The sequence below is a fragment of the Vigna umbellata genome, chromosome 5 (genome assembly GCF_029865625.1).
Source record: "Vigna umbellata cultivar VRB3 chromosome 5, Vumbellata_1.0, whole genome shotgun sequence".
Taxonomy (NCBI): domain Eukaryota; kingdom Viridiplantae; phylum Streptophyta; class Magnoliopsida; order Fabales; family Fabaceae; genus Vigna; species Vigna umbellata.
In genome coordinates this window covers 21,626,686-21,642,289 of record NC_142169.1, presented here as the reverse complement: position 1 = coordinate 21,642,289, position 15,604 = coordinate 21,626,686, and the positions used below count along the sequence as shown (strand labels likewise).

Below are 15,604 nucleotides of genomic sequence, written 5' to 3'. Positions count from 1 at the left end.
CTTTAACTAAAGGCATGCCACCAAAGAATTTTAAGGATCATGTAACGCGAATGGGACTTGGTTCCATGACGTGACAATCATTGTAAGTACTTTCATTTTGATAAAACTCTTATTCAGTTTGATGTTTTTCTCATATGTTTTTGTGCACATTTATTTTGAGAAGATATCATTTAGTTTTGATCTAGCATAAACATATGGTTTATGCATTAAGTTGAGAGCTAATGTTGAGAGAAATATATATTGTGGTACATGGAAGATAACACTCACTATCAGAGGACCTATCGCCATGACTCGTATATATTCTGTCACTTGTTGTGGTTAATAATTGGATAAATGGACCAAGTGGGAGAATGTTAGCATTATTTTAAATATAAAATAAATATTATAGCATTTTCAGTTCCTATTTTTAAGGAACATAAAGTGGTCCATTAAGCCATTATTTTTATGCTTTTAACTGCATAGAGGTTATAGAGCAGTTATTAATTTTTAAACGTAAAGCCCATTTATTTTGGAAACCTGTGATGGCCAGACTTTATATAAGGGAATGGGTTACTCTCAGTTTTGATCACTAAGCCTACTCCTCTATTCAGAAAAACACACCATCGAGTTTGAGTGAGTCAAGGTTTAGAAAACAAAGCTGTCTTGTGTTTAGATTTACAAAATTGCAATGGCAGGAGGTACGCACATTATTCTTTCATTTTTTTTCTTCCGCTGTTTTTGATCTGAATGTGTTACTGTGATGTTAATATAACATGTTTAGGTCAATTTCATACTCTGCTATTTTATCACATTCCGCAAATCTATCGTCGCTGATCCCTCCTTATCCGCTCAAACGAACACCACAGCGTAATCTATTCATCGCTCGCAAATTCGCATGAACAGTAAAATCTGTTCATGCGAACATAGCCTTAAGAAAAAACGTCTCTTGTGATTTATAACACTTGTTGTTATAATAAGTTGTGTGTTTAGAAGTCATATTTTAAAATTTGGATTTAGTACTTTTTTCTTTAATTACAAGTCGTGTTTTAAATTTAAAACATGGTTTATGAATTTCATATATTCTTTAAAATCAACTACTTTTTTTAAGAGAAAAAAAAAACGTAAAAAAGCCTCCCCCGTCAGTTTATTACTCCCTCGTATGCTATATTATAATAATATACAATAAAAATAAAATGAACATTATTTTTAAGTTAAATTTTTAAAAATTATTTTTTCTATTTTAAAATTAATATTATAATAATATACTCCATTTTTCTTCTATTTCTTTTAAACTAAGGAAATTCTATTTTATTTTTATCTTTTTTTCTTCTACTTCCTGTCTCTATATTTAAAGAAAGATAAGTATAAATATCATACTTGATATAATGTTTTAACAAGAGAAAAAAATGTGAAAATAATGGAGGCTAATAAATTGTTTGATATACAAAATCTTTAGTTATAATTTCCCATAAAAATCACTTCCTACATGCCAACAAATTATTTTTTATGGAAAAATTTACTTCAATTTATCCATTGGCATAAAAATTTAAAATTAAGTTAATTAATTTACTTTGAATTATGCTGTATCTCTGTTTTTATATATTTTACATATTTATCATTAATGAGAAAAATTAATATAAAAAATAAAAACCACCATAAAATAAACCACATTTAACGTAAATAATAAAACAATTAAAATTTAATACAATTGTTGGTGTTTATGTTTATAGTAATTATTTATTTATTTTTCTTAATTTGTTTTTAATTTAATGTAGTTTTCATATTTTCTAAAATGTTGTTCCTGCTCTCGCTGTCAACTTCTATCTTTAGGCTTGTGGCTTCCACACATTCTAGTAGAACCGGCATGGGTGGGGACCAACAAAATTTCTGAAAGTGGAGCTGAAATTCTTCCACACATCCTACATTCCTAAACAAAAGAATTACATTATTATTTTTTTAATATAAGACTACATTAAATAAAAAATAAATAAAAAATATTGAATAATTATTATAATTTATAAGAAACAAAATTGATATTAAGCTTATAATTAATTACATTCCTTAATCATTATAACTCTAATAGAAAGTGGAGGGAAGTATGCTTGTGAAAATAAATTCATCCTATTAAAAATAAAGACTTAAAATTGAAATTTTTGAAATAATAGTGATTTAAAAATGGTTAGACTCAATTATTTTAATATTAAAATGTTTTAATATAAATAGTTTTATTGTGAATGAATTTCATTATTTTAAAACACATAATTTTTCTATAAATCACTTTTTTAAAGTTTTCTGACTTCTATTTAAGATTTCTACACCTTTGTTCGTCTGATTAAAGAACCAAGAATGTAGGATTTATCTTTGCGACAAGCTTTTCAATATGGACCAATCAGTTTTTTCATTCGCGTAAGTTGTGTTTTAGCCTTTTCCTTGGTCTATCTCTATTATCGGTTATATGTGATCTCTTCCACTTGCATGCATCTTCTTGCTCATTTATACGAGTCTATGTTGATCAATGATCATAAATATATGTCCTGGTCATTCTTGTGATGTTTCTACGTGTAGATAGAACATCTTGTAAGTTTGGAGGAGTTTCACTGGTTAGGGTTTTGTGAGCTATTGAGTCAAGTAAGAGAAAATAGTTGTTTTGGTGTGAGTGAGTTTGATAAATTTGATGTTTTACATAATGATGATTGATTTTATTTTGAGAATGGAATTAGGCTGTTATGACAAAATTGACTGGTGTGAATGACTAATTTGATTTGTATGATTTGGATGATTACTTTTTGCTTGTTTGTTTTTTCTTGGTTTTATGTGATTGAAAGAGTTTAAAATTTGAATAATTGGGCAAATTGGTACAAGTTACCATGTTTAAAATTGTTTTGTACCAATGCACCAAGAAATGATTACTAATTTGATCAAATGAATAGGACCAAGTTCTCTCAAAAATACATAATGCAATTGTTGATATTTGGTATAACATTGAGCGGTGATAGATTGGCCACTAAGCGCTAGTTTGTACCATTGAATGCCATATTTTGCAAGTGGTTTGACACTAAGCGGCAACAGGATACTGCTGAGCGCCACTTTTATACCACAGGTCTAGAGTATTTAAGCTCCAGGGCACTGAGTGACAGAAAGAACTGTTAAATGAAAACTTTTATGAGAAGAAAGGCGTCGAGCATCAATACTATCGCTGAGCTCTACTCTTTGCGAAAGGTTGTATGATTACATATGTTTTTTTCTTTGGTTGTTTGAGATAGATCTGTGATGTAATTGATGTACGTTTATAAGGTTGTTTATTATTAATTAAGGCGATAATATAGCTATGGACATGTATGATGATAGTGTTGGAGGAATTTCAAGGAGAAATTCTTTTGGTGATGATCTTTAGTGTATGCATTGACATATGATATTTAGTAAGGGGGTATTTTGACGCTCTAATAATCATTCACACTCAAATATAGTAAAATGTGTTATGTCGTGAAGAGTAGGAGGATGTCTTAGCCTATGGACTTTGTTTAGTCCTAGGCGCGAAGGGGATTAAAGTTAGGTAGTAGGGTGATACCTGTTGTAATAATGTTAGATTATTGCAAAAGAAAACGTTGGATTATAACGGTCAAAACTTTAATTGCCAACAACGTTCGTATTAATTTTATTAAGTACTCCAACGGCAAAATATTTAATGGCTTTTATTGATTTTATTCTTTCCTAACTCTATAAATAGAGAGTTTTTCTCCCATTCCAAAAACATCCCAAGTCAGTCTTCTCTCCTTTTCCTTTCTTCTTTTCCTCTTCTAAAATTATTCTGGGTTTATTCTTATACTCTCTTTAGAGTTCCTTGCTAGTTCTGAGATCCTCATAGATATTCTGAGAAGTTCCTGTTGTATCCTGGGGGACTTGCGCAATACACCGCGGATAAGTCCTTAAGGACAGTGACTCTACACGCCTCAGGAAATTTTGTTCGTGATTATGTCAGTTTTTCCAACAATCTTAAGGACTTAAGGCTGACATTAACAACTCAATCTTGGAGGATCAAAACTTTGTTTCTAAACTGAAAGGTATTTGCAAAACCACTTACATACATATATGCTACTATCAAAAGTAAAAAGGTATGGGAAACTTACTGTTATCTTATTCTTTAATAATGTGAATATATTCTTAAAATTTCTTAGAAGTATGGAAAATTCACCTTCTTTAATTGTTGATGGTTATAGTTATTAATTTAATTTTGAATGCCTTAAACGACGATTAAATGCTGATGTTTTATTTGAATTATTCTTGAATTTTGGTAGTCTTTGTGATCATGGAATTCTAAAGACCATTTGAATAATGGTGCGTTATCTGCATGGAATTAATGGTGAGATTATAATAAGTGGTTTAAATAAAATGGAAAGCACAAAAATCTAAGACTTTAATATCATTAACGTTTTGTTTTTAATTCTGGAAGGAATTTATTTTCCTTGAGAGAGAAATAATGGTACGTAGAAGATTTTTTTTAACTCTTGATCATTTTAATTAAACCCTAATTTCGAAAGTTCCCCAAATTGATTTGGGATTTTCTTCTTCTTCACGCATAGACCCCTGAGTTGGGTTTTATGTCGCGTCAGTAGTGGGGGTTTCTCTCCTTCCCTTCTAGGGAGTTCACGGGAAGAAAAATGATTTCTTTTCGTTCTGGTTTGGACCTGTAGGGAACCTCTTCTTCCCCAAATCGTTTGGCTTTGTTTCGTTTGCAACAGGAGGCGCCGTTTTCCCATTCTTTTCTTTAGTTCTAGCGCAACTCTCTTCTTCTTTTACTGGTTCTGATTTGTCCACATCAGGGAGACTTTCCTCTTTTCTTTGGGTCTGGTTGGGTTTCGCGGGAACGAGAGGCAAGCTCCGGTGACCCAGGCGCGACACTCTCCGTAGCAGTGTGCGCCGCAATGGCGGCCCACAGCGGATTTGAGGACGCTCTTGTAGCGGTGGGAATCGCGGAAGCCCTTTGGTCCAGAACTGACGACGGGATGAGTGTGGACAGTGTGACGGCAACAGAGTGAATCTCTGTTTCTGGGAATCTCGTGTTCTTGATCGTTTTGGGGTTTCTTTATTTTGTGCGTTTTGATTCGCGATTGGGGTAAATTCTTTCCTGTTGATTCCTAGCGTGTTTTGGGGTCTGCGTTGATTAGCAGAGGGTCTTCCTTTCCTTACGGCGGTGAGAGTCCATGATGGCCACTGGCAACGTGAGGACTTTGGGTTGCTATAGGTTACACCTATCGGACTTAAAGGTCCAGTATCGAATTGGAACTACAAATTAATTTGGTTTAAAAGGGAAGGAATAAGAGTTTAAAGGAAAGTAATGAGATGATTAATTAAAATAATAAATGATTTATTATTTTGAATTAATATTGAATTATATTTATTTATATTTTCTCATTATTGTTTGAGTATAATCTATTCATGATGTTATATTTTTGAATGAGATAACGGTGAATGAATAATGTTAGATAGAGAATGAGAATGATTCTTGTTAAAACTAAATAAACTTTGAAATGAAAGACATGGGTGAAGCCAATGTGTTTTTAGGTATTAGAATCATAAGGAATGAAGATAGTATATTACTATCCCAAGAATAATATATTGAGAAACTTCTTAAGAAGTTTAGGTTTTATGACCTCACCAGTGAGTACCCCTTATGATGCTAATGCTAAGTTAATGAAAAAAATAGAGGAGAATCATTATCTCAGTCTCAGTATGCCTAGATAATTGGGAGCTTACTGCACTTGATGAACTTTTCTAGACTTGATATTTCTTATGCAGTAGGTAGACTGAGTAGGTACACTCAATGTCGAAATCAGAACATTGGGATGCACTTGCTAGGCTTATGAGATACTTAAGAGGTTCAATGGATTATGCCATTGAATATAGTGGATTTCCCGCTGTACTAGAAGGGTATAGTGATGCTAACTGGATCTCTGATTCAGATGAGACAAAATCCACTAGTGGTTATGTATTCACTCTTGGGGGTGGTACGATTACATGGAGATCAGCCAGACAAACAATTATTGCAAGATCAATAATGGAATCTGAGTTTGTCGCTCTTGAGATGGTTGGTAGTGAGGCTGAGTGGTTGAAAAACTTCTTAGCAAACATTCCACTAGGAATGAAACCAACCCCATCTGTGTCAATACACTGTGATTGTCAATCGGCAATAGCTATAGCTAAAAACAAGAATTATAATGGAAAGAATAGAGACACAATTTGGTGAAGCAGCTGCTAAAGAGTGGAACTATTTCCATTGACTATGTGAAGTCAGAACGGGATCTAGCAGATCCTCTGACAAAACCTTGGGAAGACAAATGATATTAGAAACGTCGAGGGGAATGGGACTTAAGCCACTTGCAAACAAATAAGTGATGGTAACCCAACCTTTGTGATTGGAGATCCCATGAATAAGGTTCATATGGGTAAAAACAAGTCACTTGTTAGTTCTGATAGCACTAAATTGATTTTAATCAATTATGTCCCTTCCTATGGTGTGTGTGAAAGTGCTAGAGACTGCAATATTGAGAGGTTAAACTTTGTCATTAAAATTCTATACGGTGATAGAATTTTGTCTTAAACAAAGTTTTTAATGATTTTTCATATCCCTTACGGGTGGTGTATGATTTGCAGCATACACTTGATGAAATCACCTATATGAGTGTCGAGTGGGGCCGCTTGCATGAGATCTTGGCATGATCTCTAGAGCACTCATGAATACCGGGCACGCGCATGGCCTAGTTAGCGCAACACAGCGATAACAACAAGGATTGTGGGGGTGTATTGTGATTGATAAACCTCTAACACACGTCAAGTGTCTTTGGTTCATATAGCTTGCTATACCAACTACACTGTGTGTTAAGTATTTCAATCTAAGACTGGTTCATATAGCTTGCTATACCAGGTCTGATGCATTACATCCTATGAGACCCAGAATAAAAGTTTCTTGTTTTTTTTCTTTCTTTTGCAATAAGTGGGGGATTGTTGTAATAATGTTAGATTATTGCAAAAGAAAACGTTGGATTATAACGGTCAAAACTTTAATTGCCAACAACGTTCGTATTAATTTTATTAAGTACTCCAACGGCAAAATATTTAATGGCTTTTATTGATTTTATTCTTTCCTAACTCTATAAATAGAGAGTTTTTCTCCCATTCCAAAAACATCCCAAGTCAGTCTTCTCTCCTTTTCCTTTCTTCTTTTCCTCTTCTAAAATTATTCTGGGTTTATTCTTATACTCTCTTTAGAGTTCCTTGCTAGTTCTGAGATCCTCAGAGATATTCTGAGAAGTTCCTGTTGTATCCTGGGGGACTTGCGTAATACACCGCGGATAAGTCCTTAAGGACAGTGACTCTACACGCCTCAGGAAATTTTGTTCGTGATTATGTCAGTTTTTCCAACAATACCTCTTTTGCCTATGACTCTGTAGAGCATAAATACTACTACAGTGCACGCCCTTAGTGAATTTCAATGTCGAGGGCATGTATTAGAATAATTTAGTCTAATGTCAACTATTTGTGTGTATATATATGATTTATTGTATTTAATACATGCTTAACTTATATTTGATTTGATTTTAATGTGTTAGGATTTTTCTTTTTTACACTAACTTATCCTATTGTCTCTTTTATGTTTTTTATATTTTGTTTCTCTTTTACAATTATCACTTTACGGTGTGAGCAAATGAAGAGATATGTGATAATATATTTATAGTAGAAGACGATGATAATACAGAATAATCTTTTTTGACTTCTAATAATTATTTTTTATATGAGTTTTTAAAAACTCTAAATTATTATTAGTTGTTTTTGTAATATATATATATATATATATATATATATATATATATATATATATATATATATATATATATATATATATATGGGGTTTGCTAACGCGCGTACGCCTGTTTTTCAGTTGGTACATTTTAGCAATGTGTACCGGGTTTTAGTGGACAAAAATATCCTTATATACCATGGATTTTAAGTTCTAAGGTTAAGGGTATTTTAATAATTTTCATTCTCAAAACTAAAAAAAAAAAAAAAGAAACCCCCAAACCCTTACTCACCTCTCTCATTCCTGTAAACCCTTTCTCTTTCATCTTTCTCACTCCAATCTTTTCTCTCTCATCCCTACTCTAGCCCCAATTGAAAAAATCAGAAACACCCTACTGTAGCCCCAATTGAAAGTTAAACAATCTTAAAAAAAATGATTTTATAATGAGTTTTGATCTTATAATTTTTGTCTTATCTAATTTTATCCAATTTTCACAAGCATAAAGGAATTGGTAATTGACCTGAAAAAAATCAGAAATACTTGTTGTTAAACAATTTCTTACAAAAAATGACTTTATAATGAGTTTTTATTTTATAATTTTTGTCTTATCTAATTTTATCTAATTTTCACAAGCATAATGACATCCGAAAGAATTGGTAATTTGCCTGGAGGGTTTTTTTAGAGATGATGATTCAAGATATGCAGATGATGAAATTAGAGAAATTAATGAAGATGGTGAAATTGAAGAGATCTTGAATGAACCTTTGCCTCAAGGTGAATATATCAATGACTCAACTCTTTAGAAAGACAAATTGTTTAAAGGCAAGTGTTTCTGATTTTTTCAATTGGGGTTACAGTAGGGATGACAGAGAAAAGGTTGGAGTGAGAGAGATGAAAGAGAAAGGATTGAGAGGAATGAGAGAGGTGAGTAAGGGTTGGGGGGTTTCTTTTTTTTTTTTTTAAGTTTTGAGAATGAAAATTATTAAAATACCCTTAACCTTAAAACTTAGAATCCATGATATATAAGGGTATTTTTGTCTACTAAAACCCGGTACACATTGCTAAAATGTACCAACTGAAAAACAGGCGTACGCGCGTTAGCAAACCCATATATATATATATATATATATATATATATATATATATATATATATATATATATATATATATATATATATATATATATATATATATATATATATATATATCATCAGAGTTATTTACTTTTGGAAATAACTATTAATACTAAATATATAGTTTTACTTTATCACTTGTAAGTAATTAAAATAGGATACTACACTACACTAATATATGCTAAAGTTATGATTTAAAAAAAATGATATTTAATGTTTTCTTTTTTCAGGAATGTTAAAAGGAAAACTCTTCTACTTTATATTTATAAAAAAATATTAATTTTTTACTATTTAATTTAGTATTTATTTTTAAATTAGTATACTGAAATTAGAAAATACATCACATACATTAATTAAATTCTCGACATTACTCCTTTTAGTCCATAATACAACAAACTTATAATATAATCACACATATGAATAAAAATAATCAATTTAGTTGAATTTAAAAACAAATATTATCAATATACAAATTAACCCTCATTATTAATAAATTTTAAATTCTCTTCTCAGCGTTCACTAATACATAAACATATATACTCATATGTCTAGTAGGGATAAATAAAAATATATACAACTATATGAAAATTATAAAAATATCTTTTATAATTGTTAAATTATGACATAGTTATGAAGAGAGGAGAGAATAATTAAGCACGATTTAAAAAAGCTCTTATGGTGTTGCTCTCTCCACCACTCCAAGTGCTCCTGTACCTCTCCACTATTTTCTTTTATTCCAAAAATATTCTATACTTCTCCACTATTTTCTTTTATTTCAAAAATACTCTACACCTCTCCACTATATTCAACAATATTTCTTTTTCTCTATCCACCTTAATGGAGCATTCACATGACTCAGATTTAAAACTTGTGATATATTGTAAAATTTTATTTACACTTTCTCTTAAATAAGTTTGATTCAATCTTATTTTCACTGTTCAATATATTTTTTTTTCTTCAAATTACTTAATAAATGGTAAAATTTTGTTCTAAATTTCTAGAAAAATGTTTATATATGTGTATTTTTTTTACATTTAATATTTATAATTTTTAACATTATATTATGTTTTAACTTACCGACATGTTTGACTCAAATAACTTAAATAAAATATTTAATTTATTAGATAAATAATATAAAAATATTATTAAATACTTAAAATATAAAAAAAAAAGTTATTTGTTAAAGATTTGAAATTTACTTAGTTCTTTCGTCATTATAAAGTTAGTATATAATAATAATAATAATATATTATTTACTATTAATATTATTATGTTTATTATTTTGTATTTGCATCTAACTTTTAGGTTTATAAAATGGAAATGGTAGAAGCACTAATATTAAAGTTTCCTCTGAATTTTATATTTTTCAATATATCACAACTTTAAATCTAAGCCATATGAATGCTCCATTAGTGCAGAGAGAGAAAGAGAAAGATTATTCGGGATAATAGAGAGGTGTAGGGTACTTTTGGAATAAAAAAATGCTCCATTAGTGTAGAGAGAGAAAGAAAAAGATTGTTGAAGATAATAGAGAGGTGTAGGGTATTTTTGGAATAAAAAAAATAGTGGGAAAATGTAGAATATTTTTGAAATAAAAAAAAATAATAGAGAGATACAGAAATACTTGAGGTGGTGAAGGGAACAAAACCCAAACTGTTACCATGGGAGTTCTGGTTAGGACTAGATTAGCAAATTCGGCTCAATATAAACGAGTGCCATAATGAGGCCCAAATATTGAGAAGCCAAACTTATGGCCCGTTAAAGGCCCAAATACCTAAATCAAAATAAGCTTCCGTTTTGTTAGTATTTTTGTGAAAAGCTTAAAATTCATTGTTTAAATTATTGAATAATATAATACTTAACACTGTGAAAAGATTAAAATTATTTTTTTTCTATAATTTTTTTTATCAATTTTCACTAAATCAGAAGAAAAATCGAAAAGAAAAAAACGTAGGAATAAAGAAAGGAAAAAGGGCGGTGCAAACATAATGGCGCCTAACAAAGGAACCGACCATTTGTAGGCAGAAAAAATTAGTCAACACCTATTTCTTATATTTCAAAGCTTTTTATGAAATATTAGGTAGCGTAGGATTTTCAAACCTAAACCTAAATGTAAAATCTACACTTCCTTTCATAACGAAGAAAGAAATATATAAAAAAAATAAATTAATGTTGAAGAAAAGAAAAATAAGTAAAAAATAATCATGACATAATTTATAATAATACTATTTTATTTGTTAATATTACTAAAATATAAGATTTAAAAATTCAAACTTCTAGAAATTATGGTTACATAATCCATTATATAAGATTATTTATAATGAAAATACTGAAAAACACATTATATAATAAATTATATAATAGAAAATAATTAATTGTGTGCTGTAATTTTTTTCTCTGTTTTACATAGAGTATTAGAGATCCTAATTTAATTAAAAGTAAAATTAAATTATATTGTGTATTATCTTTGATAACATCTTACACTACTTTTTTTTTTTATATATCATTCCATGTTATGCCAGTTTCATAAATCAATATGATCTTTTAGGATCCACAATATTTCCTCTTAATAGAATAAATTTGAAAATATAATTTTTTTTTTGTCATTTTGAAGATTTTGATATTTTTTTTAAAAGAAGATTCGTTATCTATGATATAAGATCTTACAAATAAGATACTTTACACTGAAGATTTTCGAAATAAGTGCAAATTTATGTTTCTTACCTAATCTTAAAGGATAAAGTAGGACTTCGAACTTCTTTAGATAGAAATAAAAGTTATGCATCTTATGTCATTTGAGTACTTTATTATCCAAATCCATCATAAAATCCACGTTGGTTTTTATAGATATTTAATGGATGAAGATTATGAATAATTGATATTTTAATATCAGCTTATAAATAAATTGAGTATATTATTACACTATTTAATCCGTGAATATCCGTTATTCACAGAAAATAAAAATAAAAATAAAAATAGTTATAGTTCGTGACAAGTTTTGTGTTATAAGCGGTTAATTTGGGGGTTTTAAATTTTATGTAGGTGCAGGAAGAAAAAATATGAGTGCAGGAAGAAGCCGCCCAACAACAATTTGCCATAGTTACCAGGCCTACACTACACAGCATCGATCCAATAACTAATCCTACAATAATGAGGCCCATAAAACTTGAAACCCAACAAAACCTATAAAATGAAGACTTCATTATCACAAGACACCATTTCGTAAAACATTTTATAAGATTAGAAGTTTGAATTGCACACTACTTAAATACTTGTCGTAAAACTTGGTCTGACCAATTTTATTACATTCCCCTTAACCTGTTCCTAAATTACCTTTCGGCTTCCTGAATTAGCGTGCAAGAACAAAAAACATCAGATTTGGATTAGATTTTGCCAAAAGCATTCATCAGTCTTCATCTGTATCTAAACTAACATGTTTTTGGTATGCATAAAAACATCTTTTTTCCTTTTAACATACGTATTCGAAAATTAAATAAATTAATTCATATTAAGTGTTTTTTGGGGCGTGGATAATTGTGAACCACTTTAGTTACGAAGAAAATCTGTTTTAGATTGTGTGACATAAATGCATATCAAACACTTTTTTGACACGTTTGGGTTGTGATGTCTTAGTATTAGAATGTGGCCTTGTTGGCACTTTGTTATATCACAAAATTAGCACAATCTTTTCAATTCAGTTGTCCATTTTATATATCTTGTTGTCGTCTCAACCCTCTAAGATTCCGACATGGAGACATCTTTTTACCAATTTCCAACTTTTATTTCCCAATTCAAACACAATTCCTGCACTCACAGGTGTCAATCATAACCATCAAACTTTTATACTGTTGCTATTACTTTCTACTAATTTATTTTTTCACCAACCTTGGAGTCCAATTTTGTCCACTAACATCATCAACCAACATCTTCTCATCAAGACTTTTTGCCCAAACATTTTATTTCCAATTTAGTTGTTAAGCTTTTTTATTGGAAAATTCATACCTTCCGCCATCATTCTTTTATCTTATTTACCATTCTCCCACTCGAGTTAAGAGGGCATGTTCATTGTCTCTGTTTAATTACGCATTGCACACGGTTTAACATTCACGGTAACTTACATACATAATATATAAATAATTGAAATATTTCAATCTTATAATATGGATTCAAGTTTAAAGATTATGTCGGTTGGAGAATTATTCTAATAATATTTATTATTTATTATATTTATTGTGTCTTAATATGAATATTTATTATTTATTATATTTATTGTCTTTTAATATGATATCACAGTTATCCAAAATTTATTAACAATATTTATTATTTATTATATTTATTGTATTATTAGTTATTGAATTATTATTAATGTTTACTTATATATTCTAAATATATTTATTTTGTATGAAAAGGACATATTGATGTCTTATATTAACTAAAAAGAAAAAAACATATAATATATAAATGAGGGTAAATCTTACGTACAATTGTAAAAGAAGTAGATTACTTTTGATTGAATGTAACTTTTCATCTATTGTAAACAAAACTCCATGATTGTTGGTGTTAGAAAATGAGACTCACTTTGATATTTCTAGTATTAGAAAATGACACTCCTTATCATGTTTTTAAAAAAGTTTCTCATGTTTTTTATATTGTGTCAATCATTAAGACCATTAACCATTAAACTCTACAATTTATAGAATTACATATTGCCTTTTTATCTACAAAATCATAGACTCTACAATTAAGACACTATTTATTCTCTATTATTATCTAATAACAACTATATTAATCTACTCACCCCTACACTCTAAAACTAACAAAACTCTTGAACAAATAAACAACCCAATTAAATGTATCATATTTGAGTTTATCCTAACAAAACTCTCCCTTAAACTTAAATGTTTATTCTATCTTTCATCCAGACTTTTTGAACCGCATAAACCGATACCAAACTTGCTCTTTTCATTAAATGTTGAGTTCTTCAGTTTCACCTTGATCGACTTCTTTATTGCTTTGGCCAATTTGTTCTTGGTGATTGGGTTCCTCTCATATTCATTTTCATCTTTTGAAAAACCTTTCTTTATAACAAAGATGTTTTCTCCAACGAAAAATATTATAAATCCTTACGCTTACTATATCCAGAATAACGACCCTTCCTCTGTGCCTCTCTCTCCAACAATGATGGTGTAGGGTAGATAACAACATCACTGCCAGGGTTGTAAAATGAGGACTCCAACATTCTCATTCCATCACTTCGAGTAATCACACGAGCTTTCACACTCTTGTATTTCCCATTGCTTATTACCTCAATCTATCACCAAGGTTAACAACAATGGAATGACGCATGGGAGGCACATCCACCCATTGCCCATCTTTAAGAAGTTGAAGGCCACTCACCTTATCGTCTTGCAAGAAAAAGATTATCCCACTCACATTTGTATGGGTACGAGAACCCTTCACCAATTCTGGCTTTGGACATGTAGGCTAATTTGTCACCTTTATCTCAAAATGAGGACCTCTTTATCCATAAAACGCCCTCTTCATGTACCCCTTCTCTAATCCAAGATTTTCACAAAGCATATCTAGCAACTCCTCTGCTAGTTTCTCCAATTTCTCGACAAATTCCTTTATTGGATCCTTAGACTTTGCAATCATAACCATACGTTTCGTTTAGAAATTGAATGTACTAACAACATCACTATTGACTATTGGACCAACATGTTTGCCATTCTCATCAATAATAAGAAAAGGAGGCAAATATTGATTATTGGCCTTTTGGTTCTGCCCTCAATGTCTTGAAAAATTTCCATCAATCTCAGCATCAAAGTTCGTTACTTCTTTCAATTCCTCCTTTGATTTCTTCGTCTAGGTGAAAGCTAGGGTTCCTAAGAGGAACAACGTACAAAGAAGCAACAATATTTTTTTCGCCATCTATGATCTTAGTTTCGTCATCGATTCATCTTTATTCATTGATATACTTATCATTACTCCATTTACATCTTCATTTGTTGAACCAACATTTACATTGTGTCTATTTGAGATCTCGATGATGTTAGTCGGATTCTCCATCAACTCCTCCAAGCTCTTCACTGAGCTATGTAGATGCTCTTCCATGCTTCTGTCACTCATTTTCAGGCTCTTACTCGATAGCTCGACATCCAAGCTCGGTAGCTTGGCACTTAAGCTCGACAATCAGGGCTTGCAGCTCGTGCTTGGCAGCTCCACATCGAAGCTTCTTACCATCAAGAGGATTCCAATTTCTTCATTGGCTTCCTTAGTAAGGAGATTTGTCTCATCCTTTCTCTCATCTCGACAATATTTTCTATATGACCGGTCTTATCATAATATTAACATTTGATTGATTTGCACTCATTTGCATAATGGCCATGCTTACCACATTTATAACATTCAACATCAGACTTACTTAACCGACCTCCTCGGTCTCCCTTTTGTTTATGGCCATACTAGTTCTGTTGACCAATTTGCTCCTAGTCGTCTTCATAATCACTTCCGTCATCATTTTGGCCACAATATCCTCGTTCACGGCCTCTTCCTCTAGGACCACCTTGGCCTCAAATGTTCTAAGCACCTTCCTTTAGGTCAAGTTTTGCCTGAAGTAAAGTGGCTCAAACAACATTCTCCTTTGCTGCTCGTGTGCCTCCAAAGACCCAACAAGTTCTTCAACCAAGAGCATGGT

The 15,604-nt window shown here is 30.7% G+C and overlaps 1 pseudogene; it reads right to left on the bottom strand.

Moving 5' to 3' along the window:
• Positions 1-9,403: 9,403 nt before the first annotated feature.
• On the bottom strand, positions 9,404-14,568 carry LOC124838039 (1-aminocyclopropane-1-carboxylate oxidase 1 pseudogene; annotated as a pseudogene).
• Between the last annotated feature and the right edge of the window lie 1,036 nt (positions 14,569-15,604).